Here is a 15,668-nt window from a genome sequence, read left to right on the forward strand (position 1 = left end):
CTAGATTTGGAGTTCCTAGATATATTATGACTGATGGAGATTCTCATTTTATTCATGGTGGTTTTAGAAAAACTCTTGCTAAATATGGTATTAATCATAGAATAGCTTTCGCTTATCATCCTTAAACTAGTGGGCAAGTAGAACTATCAAATAGAGAGATTAAATCTATCTTGCAAAAGACTGTTAATAAGTCTAGAAAGAATTGGGATAGTAAATTCAAGGAAGCACTATGGGCTTATAGAACTGCTTATAAAAATCCCATGGGTATGTCACCTTTTAAAATGGTTTATGGAAAAGCTTGTCATTTACCTTTAGAACTAGAGCACAAAGCTTATTGGGCTGTAAGAGAATTAAATAAAGATCCTAAACTTGCCGGTAAGAAAAGATTGCTACAATTGAGTTCTCTAGATGAATGGAGAAGTGAAGCTTATGAAAATGCTAAACTCTTTAAAGAGAAAGTTAAGAAATGGCATGATAGAAGAATTATCAAAAGAGAATTTAATGTTGGGGATAAAGTCCTATTGTATCGGTCTCGTCTCAGATTCTTTGCAGGGAAGTTACTCTCAAAATGAGAAGGACCATATGTCATTGAGGAGGTGTATCGTTCAGGAGCGATCAAAATTAGTTCTCTCCAAGGCGATGCCACACAAGTGGTGAATGGACAAAGACTCAAGCATTATATCTCTGGAGATTCTTATAATGAAGATGTTGATGTTATTCGAGTGGTAACTCCGGAAGCTTTCATCAAAGGCCAATTTGACAGTTCTGCAGAGTTCGACTTTGAATAGGTAACAGTACTGGTAATAAAAAGTTCGTGTTTTACTTTCCGAACAATGTTTTTGCTGTTTTTGGAAAATATGAAAAATTACGAGATCGAAACGGAGTGGAGACGCACGAGGGCGTGCCCCCATAGGCCGGCGCGGGCCCCAGCCTGGCCACGCCGCCCTATGAGGTGGCTCCCTCGTTGCCCCTCTCCGACTCTGGTTCGACCTGGTACTTTCCTTTTGTCGTAAAAATTCCTGCTATATAATCTCCCGGACCCCTAGAGGTCCGTATATTTTTTTCTCGACGTGTTTTGTTTCGAGCTATTTCTGCCAGGATCTGCTCCGGATCTAGAGCCATCACGTCTTCGTCGGGAACTCCCAAGGACAGCTTCTTTGAGGACGTCGTCAACCCGTACGTGAACGAGCTGAAGATGCACCCCAAGGAATTGATGCTCATTGATGGAGAGTTGCAGATCAAAGATGTCCAGGGTCCTAAAGGGGAAGGAAGCTTGGAAGACATGATGGAGAAGCTAGAACCAGAGGTCTTCAACTACAAGAAGATGGCTAAGCGTGAAGTGGACATCTTCCACAAGATTGTGTCTGAACTTATTGATGAAAGTGCATGGAGCCCCCATGTGTGGTTTTGGTAATTAATGACAATCCCTATGGACTAATGTTTGCATTGAGTTATATTTGTAGGAGTTGTCCATAGGCAATTCTTGAACCATATGTTGGCTTCAAGGTTGCAATAAGAAGAAATTGATGAAGTATATCAAGTGTCAAGTATGTCTTGAAGATGAAGATGAAGTGTGCCCTCAAGTTACTTCAAGACATCAACATGATGAAGAATGAAGAATTGAAGTGCAAGTTCAAGATGAGCCAACTCGAAGAGATCATAAGCTTGAAGCTTGCCATGGAGAAATGAAGTGCTAGTTCAAGATGAGCCATCTCGAAGAGATCCTTTGATTGACTCTTGTCATCCATATGGTGATCATGGATATGTGAAGTTGCGCCGAAGAAGAAGCTCTCCCATGGTGGTTTATGGGGGAGCAATCTACAAGACTTCGTCTAGAAAACACAAGCAAGAAAGGCGTTCCATCTTGTTGCGGTCAAGATCGTCATCATCGAGCTCAAGTGGAATGCGCAAGTTTAAGGTTTGCTCTTGATAGGGTTTCTTTCTCACCGGTCTCATAGTGTAGTTGGAGACCGGTTTATAGTTTAGTTGCCGTACTATCAAGAGGGCTCTCGAGTGAGTAACTCGATCGTATCATTCGAGAGAGCTCAAACCTTTGCATCCTTGCATCATCTTTCTTGGTTGTTATTTGGATCTTATCCATGTGATGTTTTAGAGCTTGTGCTTATTCTCATGACAAGCTCTAGTTCATCGAAAACGGATTTCGTATAGATCACTTGTTGCGTTTTCGAGTTTGGTTCATCATCATCTTTCTTGGTTGTTATTTGGATCTTATCCATATGGTGATGTAGAGCTTGTGGTTACTTCCATAGCAAGCTCTAGTTCATCGAAAACGGATTCCGCATGAATCACTTGTTGCGTTTTCGATATTGGAGTTTTTCTCGGTTTCTCGTATTGAGAGGTTTCACTCTAAAATACATAGAAAAACCTACCCCACTTGTTCTTAAGCTTTTCACTCTTTGTTGGGTAGCTCTTGTCATACCCTTTACAACAAAATTGGTTTCACCTAAATCCGAGTTTCCTAACTCAACTTGTTGCATTTTCGAGGTTGGAGGTTTTACCGGTATGTCTTTTTTAGACAGGTCAAACCTTTCGTCTTTTATTTCTATCCTACCTTACTGGACTATGATGGTTCCCTGCATGATCTTGTAGAGCTTGTTACTAGCTTCGAAACGAGCCCAAGATCATCAAAATCGGAGTCCGGATGCAAAAGTTCTTAAAGTTTTCGTATCGGGTGTTTGGGCAAAAAAACTGGGGGGCCGGAACTGCCGCCGGAACTGCCACCGGGAGCACCCCGGCACTGCCGGTGGCGCAAGGCCTGCACTGCCGGCCACCCCGGCACTGCCGATGGAAAATGGCCAGCACTGCCGGCCACCCCGGCACTGCCGGTGGCACAAGGCCGGCACTGCCGGCCTGTCGCGATTTTTGCCCCAACGGGCAGAAATCTGAGGCCCCTATTTAAGGCCTTCTTCCTCCTCTTTCTCCCCACTTCTTCTTCCTCCTTTGGCTCTCCACCATTACTGACCTTGAGAGCTTTCCACATCCCTCTACTCCTCCAATGATTCTTGAATCCATTTGAGGGAAAAGGAAGAGGAGATCTAGATCTACATTTCTACCAATCAAATCCATCTCTTTGTGAGTGGAACTCTCTAGATCTTGATCTTGGTGTTCTTTGTGAATTCCTTTGTTCTTCCTCTCTTATTCCCCCAATAGCTTTTGTAGCTTTGTTGGAATTTGAGAGAGAAGGACTTGAGCATCTTTGTGGTGTTCTTGCCATTGCATTTGGTGCATCGGTTTGAGTTCTCCACGGTGATTCGTGGTGGTGAAAGCAAGTAGGTTGTTACTCTTGGGTTCTTGGAACCCTAGATGGATTCTAGGCCTTTGTGGCGATTTGTTGGGAGCCTCCAATTAAGTTGTGGATGTGTGCCCCAATCTTTGTGTAAGGCCCGGTTTCCGCCTCGAAGGAAATCCCTTAGTGGAACCGTGACCTAGGCCTTTGTGGCGAGGGTCACCGGAGATTTAGGTGAGGCGCCTTCGTGGCGTTCGGTGTGTGGTGTGAGTACCGCATCTTGGGGTGAGGCCTTTGTGGCGTTGGTGTGCATCGAGCAACCACACCTCAAGGTGAGCCTCTTGTGGCGTTCGGGAGCACTAAGCAACCGCACCTCTCCACCGGAGATTAGCACTCGCAAGAGTGTGAACTCCGGGATAAATCATCGTCTCCCGCGTGCCTCGGTTATCTCTATACCCGAGCTCTTTACTTATGCACTTTACCTTGTGATAGCCATCGTGCTTGAAGTTATATATATCTTGCTATCACATACTTGCTTGCATTGCTTAGAATAAGTTGTTGGTGCACATAGGTGAACAATAGTATATAGGCTTTGGGCTTGACAAAGTAAACGCTAGTTTTATTCCGCATTTGCTAAGCCCATCTCGTAAAAGTTTTAAATCGCCTATTCACCCCCCCCCCCTCTAGGCGACATCCGTGTCCTTTCAATTGGTATCAGAGCAAGGTCTCTCATTCTTAGGCTTCACCGCCTTGAGAGTAAAGATGTCGGCTAGAGGATTAGTGCACGATAACACTCTTATATTAGATGGCACAAATTATGATGTTTGGAAAATTTGCATGCTTAGTCATTTTCGGGACATTGACCCTCATATGGAGAAAATTGTAGATATAGGTTTTTCTCCTCCTATGGATTCACAAAATCTATCTTTAGAGGATGAGAAAAATTTATATCTCAATTCTCAAGCTTCTTATGTTCTTATGAATGCTTTGCGAGATGTAGGTCTTTTTCCATACTTGCCTTTTTGGAGCGCTCATGAGTTATGGACAAAAATTCAAGATAAATATGATGTGTCCAATATTATGAAGGATGATTGCATTACTTCCACTTCCGGCCGTGATGAGTTCTCATCTTCATCCACTTCACCAAAGTGTGTCAAGACACAAGGTAATGATATGGTGAGTGGTGATGAAAATTGCAATGTTGATATTGAGCTTTCTATTGATGATTCTTCATCTCTATCTCATTACAATGCTTCATCTATGGACTTAAACACATCTAGCACTAGAAATGATTTACATGCTTGTGTTGATAGTCCTTGCATATCATGTGTAAGTTGCTTGAATAAATCTAATGATGATATGCTTGCTTTGTCTTGTGGCCATGATAAAAATGATTCTATTTCCTCTAGTTGTTGTGTGTCTAACAATGTAGAGGAAACCAAAGATTCTATTGTTCAAGACAAGATCTTGAAAGGAGCCTCAAGTAACTCCTCATCTTTATCTCACGGTCCTCATATATGCCTTATGGCCAAGGGTTCCACGGTACCTCCTACCATGGAACCTAATATGTCTCGTGGTGATAAGGATGAGGATGAATATGAAGAAGAGGATTGGGTTGTCTCTCTACACGATAAGGGTAAGAGCGTATTCAAGGTTATTTGCAAAGATAAAATTGCTAGCACTCACTTCTTTGAAATCTTGACTACCGCTATTGAGAGCCAAAAACTTATTTGGATGCATGAGAACACCATTGATAAAAAGGGTGCTCTTGAACGAGAGTATGCCAATGATGTAGCATCCCTAAAGAATGATCTTGAAGAAGAACAAGAGACCGTAGCCTCTCTTGAAGAGCAACTTGAAACCCTTGAAGTGTCTCAAAATGAAATAGTTTCTAAACTCACTAAGGAAAGAGACCATGCTAAAGCTCAAATAAAAATGCTTAAAAAGGAAAATTCCAAAGTTGGTGTTGGTCATGATAAACTTGTTAAGGATCTAGATGATCTAGACAAGGCCCACAAGGTCTTGGAGAGCGAACACTCTATCCTCACCAAGTCCCATGAGCAACTTCAAGCTTCCTATTTAAAAGAGCATGCCAACTTGCCTTCTCCCATTGCTATTAATAATGATGCTTGTGCTACTAACTCTACTTCTTGTGAAGCATCTATCTTGAAGGAGAATGTTGAGCTAAGGGCTCAACTTGAATTGCTAACTAGCAATTATGGGAAATTGGAAGAAAATCATGGAAAGCTTTCTAGCTCCTATGAGGATCTTCTAGCTTCTCATGATAGGCTAAAGTTAGCTCATGAGGCTATCATATCAAAGGCAACACCTTGTGAGCCTCATGTGAATACTAGCACTACTACTCAAAATGCTATATTGCCATGTGCTAGTCCTAGTAATTCATCCACTCATAGTATTGCTAAATCTTGTGATGAATTATCTTCCTTGCCTTGTTGTTCTAACAATGTAGGTTCTACTTCCTCTAGTACTTGTGTTGTTACTAACCATGTAGAGGAAATCAAAGAGCTCAAGGCCCAAGTCTCTTCTTTGAAGAACGACTTGGTAAAGAGTCATGAAGGGAAATGCAAACTTGACAAGATGTTGAGTGTGCAACAATCCCCCAATGACAAGAGTGGACTTGGATTCAACTCCAACAACAAGAACAAGTCCAAGAACAACAATATTAAGAAGGGCCAATTACAAGTCAAAGACCCGGCCAAGATTGTTTGCTTCAAGTGCAAAATTGAAGGGCATCATGTTAGATCTTGCCCTTTGAAGAAGAAGCAAAAAGGGAAGCGGCCTCAAGCTCAAACTCATATTCAACCTCAAGTTGAAGAAATGCCACTTCCCAAGAAGAATCAAGCCAATGCTCCCATTGTGGAGAAATCTAGTGAGAAGAAGGAGAAGAAAAGAACTTGCTACATATGCCGTGAGAAGGGTCACATCTCCTCCTTTTGCACTATTGGTACCTCATCCAACTCTATCGCCATTGATGATGTTTATTCTCTTCGTAAGGATGAGGGTGGCAATGTGTTTGCCAAATTTGTTGGTGCTCAAAGTGGTGTCAAGAAAAGAACCATTTGGGTTGCCAAGCCTATTGTGACTAACCTCTTAGGACCCAACTTAGTTGGGGACCAACGATCCAAAACTTGATCAATAGGTGCTTGTTGGAGGGCATTGGAGACTTGGCTACATCATGAAGAATTAAGGGATCTTCATCATTTATATTATCTCAAGCCAAGTCTTGGTTATCTTGCTTCTATCATATATTCAATGTTCCTCCTTGCGGTAACATGTGCTCAACTCATTTATATTGAAAGTTACTCGCCCCTTTGCATGTGTTAGTTTTGTTCCTAACATGTGTTTATATATGTTGTGCTTCCTACTTGCTTTTTCTTGAGAAATCAAGTCTATGCATGTTGGGTTGCACACCATGTATTTGTGTTTGTGTTGGAGCCTCTTTGCATCTTGTTGTATCTTATATGGCTCTTATGAGAGATTAATGGACTATAACATTTTGGGGGAGTGATATTCCTTTAGGAATTTCACAATCCTAACAATGTGTGTACATGAGGAATATCACATAGAATTGATATTGCAAGATTATCTAGTCTCTATGTGGTATGTCATCTTCATGAGAAATTCAAATTCTAATGTTCATTAATATCTCTAGTTGGATCTTATTTGCCTCTTGTGAAAATAAATTCCTTATCACATTATGGGGGAGTAATAAGCTTTGTGCATATTACAAGCCTAGAAAATGTGAACATTTGAGGTTGTGTCACATAGAATTGATACCGTAAATTATCTCTCTCCTATGTGGCATGTTTGCTCAAACAAGCTCCAATTTGCTTAAATGGCTTCATTGCTAATATCTTTGTGGATCTTATTTGTGAAAGTTTTTCTTGGCATGGTTTTTCCCAACGTGTCCCTCAATACATTTTGGAAAACCATGTGCTTCAAGTCATACTATTAATTGCTTTGCATGTTGGTATGAATAATATTAATTGCTTTGCATGTTGGTATGAATACTATTAATTGCCTTGCATGTTGGTATGACTAAATGAAGCTATCAAGAAACTATCTTTGCATGATGGTTAACTCTTATCTTTTACCATATGCTTTGTTCGTTGTAAATATGATCTTATGTATACTTACAAACTACCACCGGGAAATATTTCCTAATACCTCTTGTCCTAGGACAATTGGTAATCAATTATGAGGTAGATATTTATTGATCATATCTACATTGGCTCTTGTAGTTATATTGCCTTATTTATTGCCATGAATTTGTTGTGCTTTGACTCCCATGTGTCTTCCTTGCATCTTAAGGATCTAAGTTGTCTATTCAAACTTTCTTAGCATTGTTAGAAGATATAGGTAGCGTGATGATCCTAGTTTTGTGCATTTTGTATTCATATAAAAAATCCTAGATAATGCACCAAACTTGGGGGAGCTCTTCTATATTATTAGAATGCTTAACATCTCTTGATCTTTATCAAAAATTTGGTTTTGGGAGACATAAAATTTTCTTTTTGGTACTTTGTGCCATCATAAAAAGTGTCGAGGGTTTGGTTTATTTGTTGGAACCTTGCTCTCTTGGGAGTTGGTTATCTCATTCCTTTGTGATTAGGTTTAATTAGCTTCTTATAATGAGATAAGTCTTTGGTCAATCTTGTGTTGATTTGATTCTTTGATATAATTTGGACAACCATTGTCTCTTGGTTTATTTGGTGTTTTGTCCAAATTGTATCTTCCTTTGGCTCTTGAAAGTATTGTGCATGCATATTTAATATATGTATATCTTATGTCATGTGTCACTTTCTTTGATCCAATATATAGGGTAAACTCCATCAAATCCTAATTTGGCTAAGATGTGCATGAAATTCAATTTCATATCTATATGCACATAGAATTGTGGAGTTTGTCCTATATGTTGTAGTGTGTCTAACTACTTCGGACCCAATTAGTTTGGGGACCTTTTTGTACTTTCCCTTTGTGTTAGGTACAATGGATATGCATTGGATGCTTGTCTCACTCTTGGGAATAAGTGGTGACTCAATGGTAACTTGAGGCAAGCTAAGATGGTCAACGAACACATATCTACTACATCCACACCAATGCTATCTTGGTAACAAGTATCTTCTCATGCATACTTTTCTTGTATCCAACCTTATGGTTGCATCTTGGCATGAATTTCTTGATTTGCAAATATTGTGCTTTTTGGCAAAAGTCTTAATGAATCCTCTTTATTGTGAATGTGAGTAATTTGAGATGAGTGCATTTGTTGGGAAGTATACTAAATCATGCTCATGATTCATCCATCCCAACTATGCCTATCGAGCAATTTTATTGCATATCAATTCCTCAAGGCTCACACATGTGCAATATCGATGAAAGTGCAAATTGAGTTATTTGTTGTGGTATCCTTTCTTGTGATACTTGTTGCTCCTCTCAAAGTATCTCAACTATCTTCTTTCCCTTGTTGATATTTGTGATATCTTTGATGTGTTTGTGGTTGAAGTTCATGAATGTACAATAAGATAAAATTGAGCCTTTGGCCATGCTATTAAGCAAAAATTCTTATTGGTATATTGCATGACTTCGTCTTGGATATCATGCTATATTTCTTGCGCATCTATTTTGTGGGTGCATGTTTCTTTGTGGATAAATATCTTTGTGATATTGCCCACTTAGTGAAACTTATACACATAAGAGATGATACATCTCCTTTTGATATTTTATTTATTTATTGCGTGTTGATTGGTCATGCTAAGAAATATAATTCATTGAAGACTATGATGATGCTTTTTGCTCATCCTTGTAATAGTCTTATAATATGCTTTATCATGCCTTTCACATATCCTCTTGGTTGAGCCTTTTATTATCGTGCCTCTTACTTGTTGCTCAACTATTTGTTTGTTGCAAGTGTTAAGCTTATTTTTCTATCTATGATCTATTACAAATGTTTGTGTTTCAAATGAGGGAGTGAGGATTCCATGTTATGCATATTGTATTCAAATACAACATTTTAATTTATGCATGTACCTTGGGAGCTTCCTCATTTGATTTAGAGCACTATCTTGTGGTGATCATTAGAGTTTGATTCACTTGGTATCTTTTGTTTTTGAATGATATTATGGGAGTGATGATTCCATGTTTGTGCACTTTATACTCCAATGCAAATTGTCTAGTTTTGTGCACAAACCTTGGGAGCTTCCTCATATTATTTAGAGCAATCTTCTTGATCTTATCATAATATCTATCTTTCTTTTGGTATCCTCTTTGTGGTTCATTTGGTTGCTTGCTTCATTTGTTGAAGCTTCTTGACTTTGTTATCTTTTTGCAATCTTTGATCCTATCTATAGTGTGATTCCTTCCGAATATTCGTCATTGGATATGTGCATTTGATTCCACTCAAATTATGAGAAATGCACACGCTATGGAGGAACTCTCACTATATTGGCCTTCTAAATTTTTCACCCATTTCGGCAATTGGTGCCAATGGGGGAGAAGTTTGGAGGGTTTAAGGGAATTTGGTTATGTCTTTGCTTTGTGCTTAAGCATGTGCCTTTATTGCATTGCATCTTGTTGCTTTGCATAGTTGAATATTTAGAGGAAACTCCACTAGGCTTTGAATGCCAATATATGCAATGAAAGTCAAGATCATTCACACATGCATATATTATGGGGAGTTTGCTCTATATATTCAACTTATTTGTTACTTAAATTCCTTATATAAACCCTCTCAAAGAGATTGTCATCAATTACCAAAATGGGGGAGATTGAAAGTGCATGGAGCCCCCATGTGTGGTTTTGGTAATTAATGACAATCCCTATGGACTAATGTTTGCATTGAGTTATATTTGTAGGAGTTGTCCATAGGCAATTCTTGAACCATATGTTGGCTTCAAGGTTGCAATAAGAAGAAATTGATGAAGTATATCAAGTGTCAAGTATGTCTTGAAGATGAAGATGAAGTGTGCCCTCAAGTTACTTCAAGACATCAACATGATGAAGAATGAAGAATTGAAGTGCAAGTTCAAGATGAGCCAACTCGAAGAGATCATAAGCTTGAAGCTTGCCATGGAGAAATGAAGTGCTAGTTCAAGATGAGCCATCTCGAAGAGATCCTTTGATTGACTCTTGTCATCCATATGGTGATCATGGATATGTGAAGTTGCGCCGAAGAAGAAGCTCTCCCATGGTGGTTTATGGGGGAGCAATCTACAAGACTTCGTCTAGAAAACACAAGCAAGAAAGGCGTTCCATCTTGTTGCGGTCAAGATCGTCATCATCGAGCTCAAGTGGAATGCGCAAGTTTAAGGTTTGCTCTTGATAGGGTTTCTTTCTCACCGGTCTCATAGTGTAGTTGGAGACCGGTTTATAGTTTAGTTGCCGTACTATCAAGAGGGCTCTCGAGTGAGTAACTCGATCGTATCATTCGAGAGAGCTCAAACCTTTGCATCCTTGCATCATCTTTCTTGGTTGTTATTTGGATCTTATCCATGTGATGTTTTAGAGCTTGTGCTTATTCTCATGACAAGCTCTAGTTCATCGAAAACGGATTTCGTATAGATCACTTGTTGCGTTTTTGAGTTTGGTTCATCATCATCTTTCTTGGTTGTTATTTGGATCTTATCCATATGGTGATGTAGAGCTTGTGGTTACTTCCATAGCAAGCTCTAGTTCATCGAAAACGGATTCCGCATGAATCACTTGTTGCGTTTTCGATATTGGAGTTTTTCTCGGTTTCTCGTATTGAGAGGTTTCACTCTAAAATACATAGAAAAATCTACCCCACTTGTTCTTAAGCTTTTCACTCTTTGTTGGGTAGCTCTTGTCATACCCTTTACAACAAAATTGGTTTCACCTAAATCCGAGTTTCCTAACTCAACTTGTTGCATTTTCGAGGTTGGAGGTTTTACCGGTATATCTTTTTTAGACAGGTCAAACCTTTCGTCTTTTATTTCTATCCTACCTTACTGGACTATGATGGTTCCCTGCATGATCTTGTAGAGCTTGTTACTAGCTTCGAAACGAGCCCAAGATCATCAAAATCGGAGTCCGGATGCAAAAGTTCTTAAAGTTTTCGTATCGGGTGTTTGGGCAAAAAAACTGGGGGGCCGGAACTGCCGCCGGAACTGCCGCCGGGAGCACCCCGGCACTGCCGGTGGCGCAAGGCCTGCACTGCCGGCCACCCCGGCACTGCCGGTGGAAACTGGCCAGCACTGCCGGCCACCCCGGCACTGCCGGTGGCACAAGGCCGGCACTGCCGGCCTGTCGCGATTTTTGCCCCAACGGGCAGAAATCTGAGGCCCCTATTTAAGGCCTTCTTCCTCCTCTTTCTCCCCACTTCTTCTTCCTCCTTTGGCTCTCCACCATTGCTGACCTTGAGAGCTTTCCACATCCCTCTACTCCTCCAATGATTCTTGAATCCATTTGAGGGAAAAGGAAGAGGAGATCTAGATCTACATTTCTACCAATCAAATCCATCTCTTTGTGAGTGGAACTCTCTAGATCTTGATCTTGGTGTTCTTTGTGAACTCCTTTGTTCTTCCTCTCTTATTCCCCCAATAGCTTTTGTAGCTTTGTTGGAATTTGAGAGAGAAGGACTTGAGCATCTTTGTGGTGTTCTTGCCATTGCATTTGGTGCATCGGTTTGAGTTCTCCACGGTGATTCGTGGTGGTGAAAGCAAGTAGGTTGTTACTCTTGGGTTCTTGGAACCCTAGACGGATTCTAGGCCTTTGTGGCGATTTGTTGGGAGCCTCCAATTAAGTTGTGGATGTGTGCCCCAATCTTTGTGTAAGGCCCGGTTTCCGCCTCGAAGGAAATCCCTTAGTGGAACCGTGACCTAGGCCTTTGTGGCGAGGGTCACCGGAGATTTAGGTGAGGCGCCTTCGTGGCGTTCGGTGTGTGGTGTGAGTACCGCATCTTCGGGTGAGGCCTTTGTGGCGTTGGTGTGCATCGAGCAACCACACCTCAAGGTGAGCCTCTTGTGGCGTTCGGGAGCACTAAGCAACCGCACCTCTCCACCGGAGATTAGCACTCGCAAGAGTGTGAACTCCGGGATAAATCATCGTCTCCCGCGTGCCTCGGTTATCTCTATACCCGAGCTCTTTACTTATGCACTTTACCTTGTGATAGCCATCGTGCTTGAAGTTATATATATCTTGCTATCACATACTTGCTTGCATTGCTTAGAATAAGTTGTTGGTGCACATAGGTGAACAATAGTATATAGGCTTTGGGCTTGACAAAGTAAACGCTAGTTTTATTCCGCATTTGTTAAGCCCATCTCGTAAAAGTTTTAAATCGCCTATTCACCCCCCCCCCCCTCTAGGCGACATCCGTGTCCTTTCAATTGATGGACACAAGAAGGAGACTGCAAAACTGTGGGACGACATCCTCTCGCTTCACGACACCGCCAACAAACTCCAAGCTCAACTCTATGATGTTCAAAATCAAAACTGTGAGTATGAAAACAGGTTTAAACACATAAGCTATGCTGCTAGTTTTAGGATTCCCGAGACCAAGATGTCGTTTGTTGATGGAGAGCCTCTTCCTTGGAAGTCTGATGATGGGAAGGGTTCATCATCACCACCGCCGAAGGAGTAATTCATTATCGGTATTGGCATCCCCTTGTTTTGTTCCAAGCTTGGGGGAGCGCCGCGGTATCACATCATCACTATCTTTTAGTTTTTACTATCAAGTAGTGTCATATCATGAGTAGGGAAGTTATCATATAAGATGGGTTGCGGTGTGGAAGTATCTCTCCTTAGTTGGTTGTCTATGTATCCCTTGGTGTGAGTTATCATTACGGAATATTAATGAGAAGTCTTATCATTTACATATTGCACATCTTATTTTAGTTTGCAATTTCTATTATATGATTGATCTTGTTATTAGTATTGGTATCACTTTGGGAGCATTGAATAAATCTATTTGGTTTTGGCAAACTTAGCATTGGTCAATAGCAACAACACTTTGAGGTTTAAGTAGAAAAGAGAAATACATGTAGTTGTTTCATTGTCCTTCTATCTTGTTAGCTCTTAGCTTATTATTCTGAGGTTAAAATTGTTTGTGCTTACAAGGAAGATGCATGATTATTTCTATCACATGTATATTTGTTTGTTTCAACTCTTATGCTTGCTAATCAACCTTGCTAGCCAAAAACCTGTACTGAGAGGGAATGCTTCTCGTGCATCCAAACTTTAACCCAAACCTATGCCATTTGTGTCCACCATAACTACCTACTATATGGTATTTCCTGCCATTCCAAGTAAATACTTTGTGTGCTACCTTTAAACGATTCAAAATTTACTATCTCTTATTTGTGTCAATGTTTTATAGCTCATGAGGAAGTATGTGGTGTTTTATCTTTCAATCTTGTTGGGCAGCTTTCACCAATGGACTAGTGGCTTCATCCACTTATCCAATAATTTTGCAAAAAGAGCTGGCAACGGGGTTCCCAGCCCCAATTAATTAACTTTCATAATTTTACAAATAGACACTCCTCCATGGTATGTGATTGTTGGATGGCACCCGAGGATTCGGTTAGCCGTGGCTTGAGAAAGCAAAGGTGGGGAGGAGTGTCATCTAAATAAAACTAAAACAAATAGACACTCCTTCATGGTATGAGAATGATTGGAAGGCACCCGAGGATTCGGTTAGCCATGGTTTGTGAAAGCAAAGGTTGGAAGGAGTGTCAGCCAAAAATAAATTTTATGGGAGCCGCTCTTCGAGAGTTTGTCTGGCAAGGGGGTTAGAGTACCCACTACCATTCGTTGACAACAACAAACACTTCTGAAAATTTTACTTTTATTCTCTTTATATTATTTCAAAACTGAAAAAGCTCTAGCACATGATTTAATCCCTTCTTCCCTCTGCGAAGGGCCTGTCTTTTACTTTATGTTGAGTCAGTAAACCTATTTTCCTCCATCTTAAGAAAGCATTTGAGTTGTTGTGATCAAATCATTTATATTGTGATCTACTTAATCATGTCTTTTACTCTTCCTTGTTTAGTACAAGTTTTATCTGAATGAATATAGCTTTGAAAGCTATCAATGATTATGTGAGATTATTATGATTGATTATGCAAGCTGTGCCATATAAACTTTAACTTAAGAGCGCTGCTCGATAGATAAGTACAATCTGTTAATTGTTCTCTGACCAAGAACGAAGTTTGCCATCACCAACTATGATTTCTTATGCACATTTATTTGTGATTACCTTCTACTTGTTTCAAGTTGAATTATATGAGGAAGTTGTTCACTAGAATGTCTTGTGTGCATTAATATGATGCTTCTTGTCCGTATTTTGTTTATCGACTCTTCACTCCACAAACATGTGGTCCTGTTTACCGAGTTCAGTTTCGCTTGGGGACAAGCGAAGTCTAAGCTTGGGGGGAGTTGATACGTCCATTTTGCATCACTATTTTATATCATAATTTAGTTATTCATCGATATATTTCGTATTTAGAGGTGATACTTATGTTATTTCATCTATTTTGCATGTTTCATGATTATTGGAGGATCGCGCACCGGAGTCAGGATTCTGCTGGAAAAAGCACCGCCAGAATGCAATATTTCGGAAGATCAACAATTGACGGAAATAATATGAAAAATCCTATTTTTCCAGAAGACGAAGAGAGCCAGAAGGAGGAGCCGAGGAGGGCCGCCATGGGCCCCCCTCACAGGCCGGCGCGGGCCCTGCCCTGGCCGCGCCGCCATGTGGGGAGGGGCCCATAGCCCCCTCTGGTCTCCTCTCCTTCGCGTACTTCTTCGTCCCGAAAACCTAAGCTCCGGGGGATAGTCGCGAAGAGTCACAGCCGCCTCTGCGGGGCGGAAAACACCAGAGAGAAAAGAGCTCTCCGGCAGGCTGAAATCCGCTGGGGAAATTCCCTCCCGGAGGGGGAAATCGACGCCATCGTCACCGTCATCGAGCTGGACATCATCTCCATCATCATCACCATCATCTCCATCATCATCACTGCCGTCTCCACCGCTGCACATCGTCACCACTGTAACAATTAGGGTTGGATCTTGATTGTTTGATAGGGGAAACTCTCCCGGTATTGATTTCTACTTGTTATTGATGCTATTGAGTGAAACCATTGAACCAAGGTTTATATTCAGATTGTTATTCATCATCATATCACCCCTGATCATGTTCCATATGATGTCTCGTGAGTAGTTCGTTTAGTTCTTGAGGACATGGGTGAAGTCTAAATGTTAGTAGTGAATTATGGTTGAGTAATATTCAATGTTACGATATTTAAGTTGTGGTGTTATTCTTCTAGTGGTGTCATGTGAACGTCGACTACATGATACTTCACCTTTATGGGCCTAGGGGAATACATCTTGTACTTGTATGCTAATTGCGGGGTTGCCGGAGTGACAGAAACCTGAACCCCCGTTG

At 40.8% G+C, this 15,668-nt stretch overlaps 1 protein-coding gene across 1 annotated transcript in view; it reads left to right on the forward strand.

Annotated features, from left to right (window-relative positions):
• Positions 1-12,216: 12,216 nt before the first annotated feature.
• LOC127298147 (uncharacterized) overlaps positions 12,217-15,668 on the forward strand; it is a 155,499-nt gene continuing 152,047 nt past the window's right edge. The window contains exon 1 of the mRNA XM_051328090.2: positions 12,217-12,346. The gene's annotated coding sequence lies outside the window, so the exon portion shown is untranslated. The remainder of the gene's footprint in view (positions 12,347-15,668) is intronic.

Source organism: Lolium perenne, chromosome 5 (genome assembly GCF_019359855.2).
Source record: "Lolium perenne isolate Kyuss_39 chromosome 5, Kyuss_2.0, whole genome shotgun sequence".
In the NCBI taxonomy this organism is placed as follows: Eukaryota; Viridiplantae; Streptophyta; class Magnoliopsida; order Poales; family Poaceae; genus Lolium; species Lolium perenne.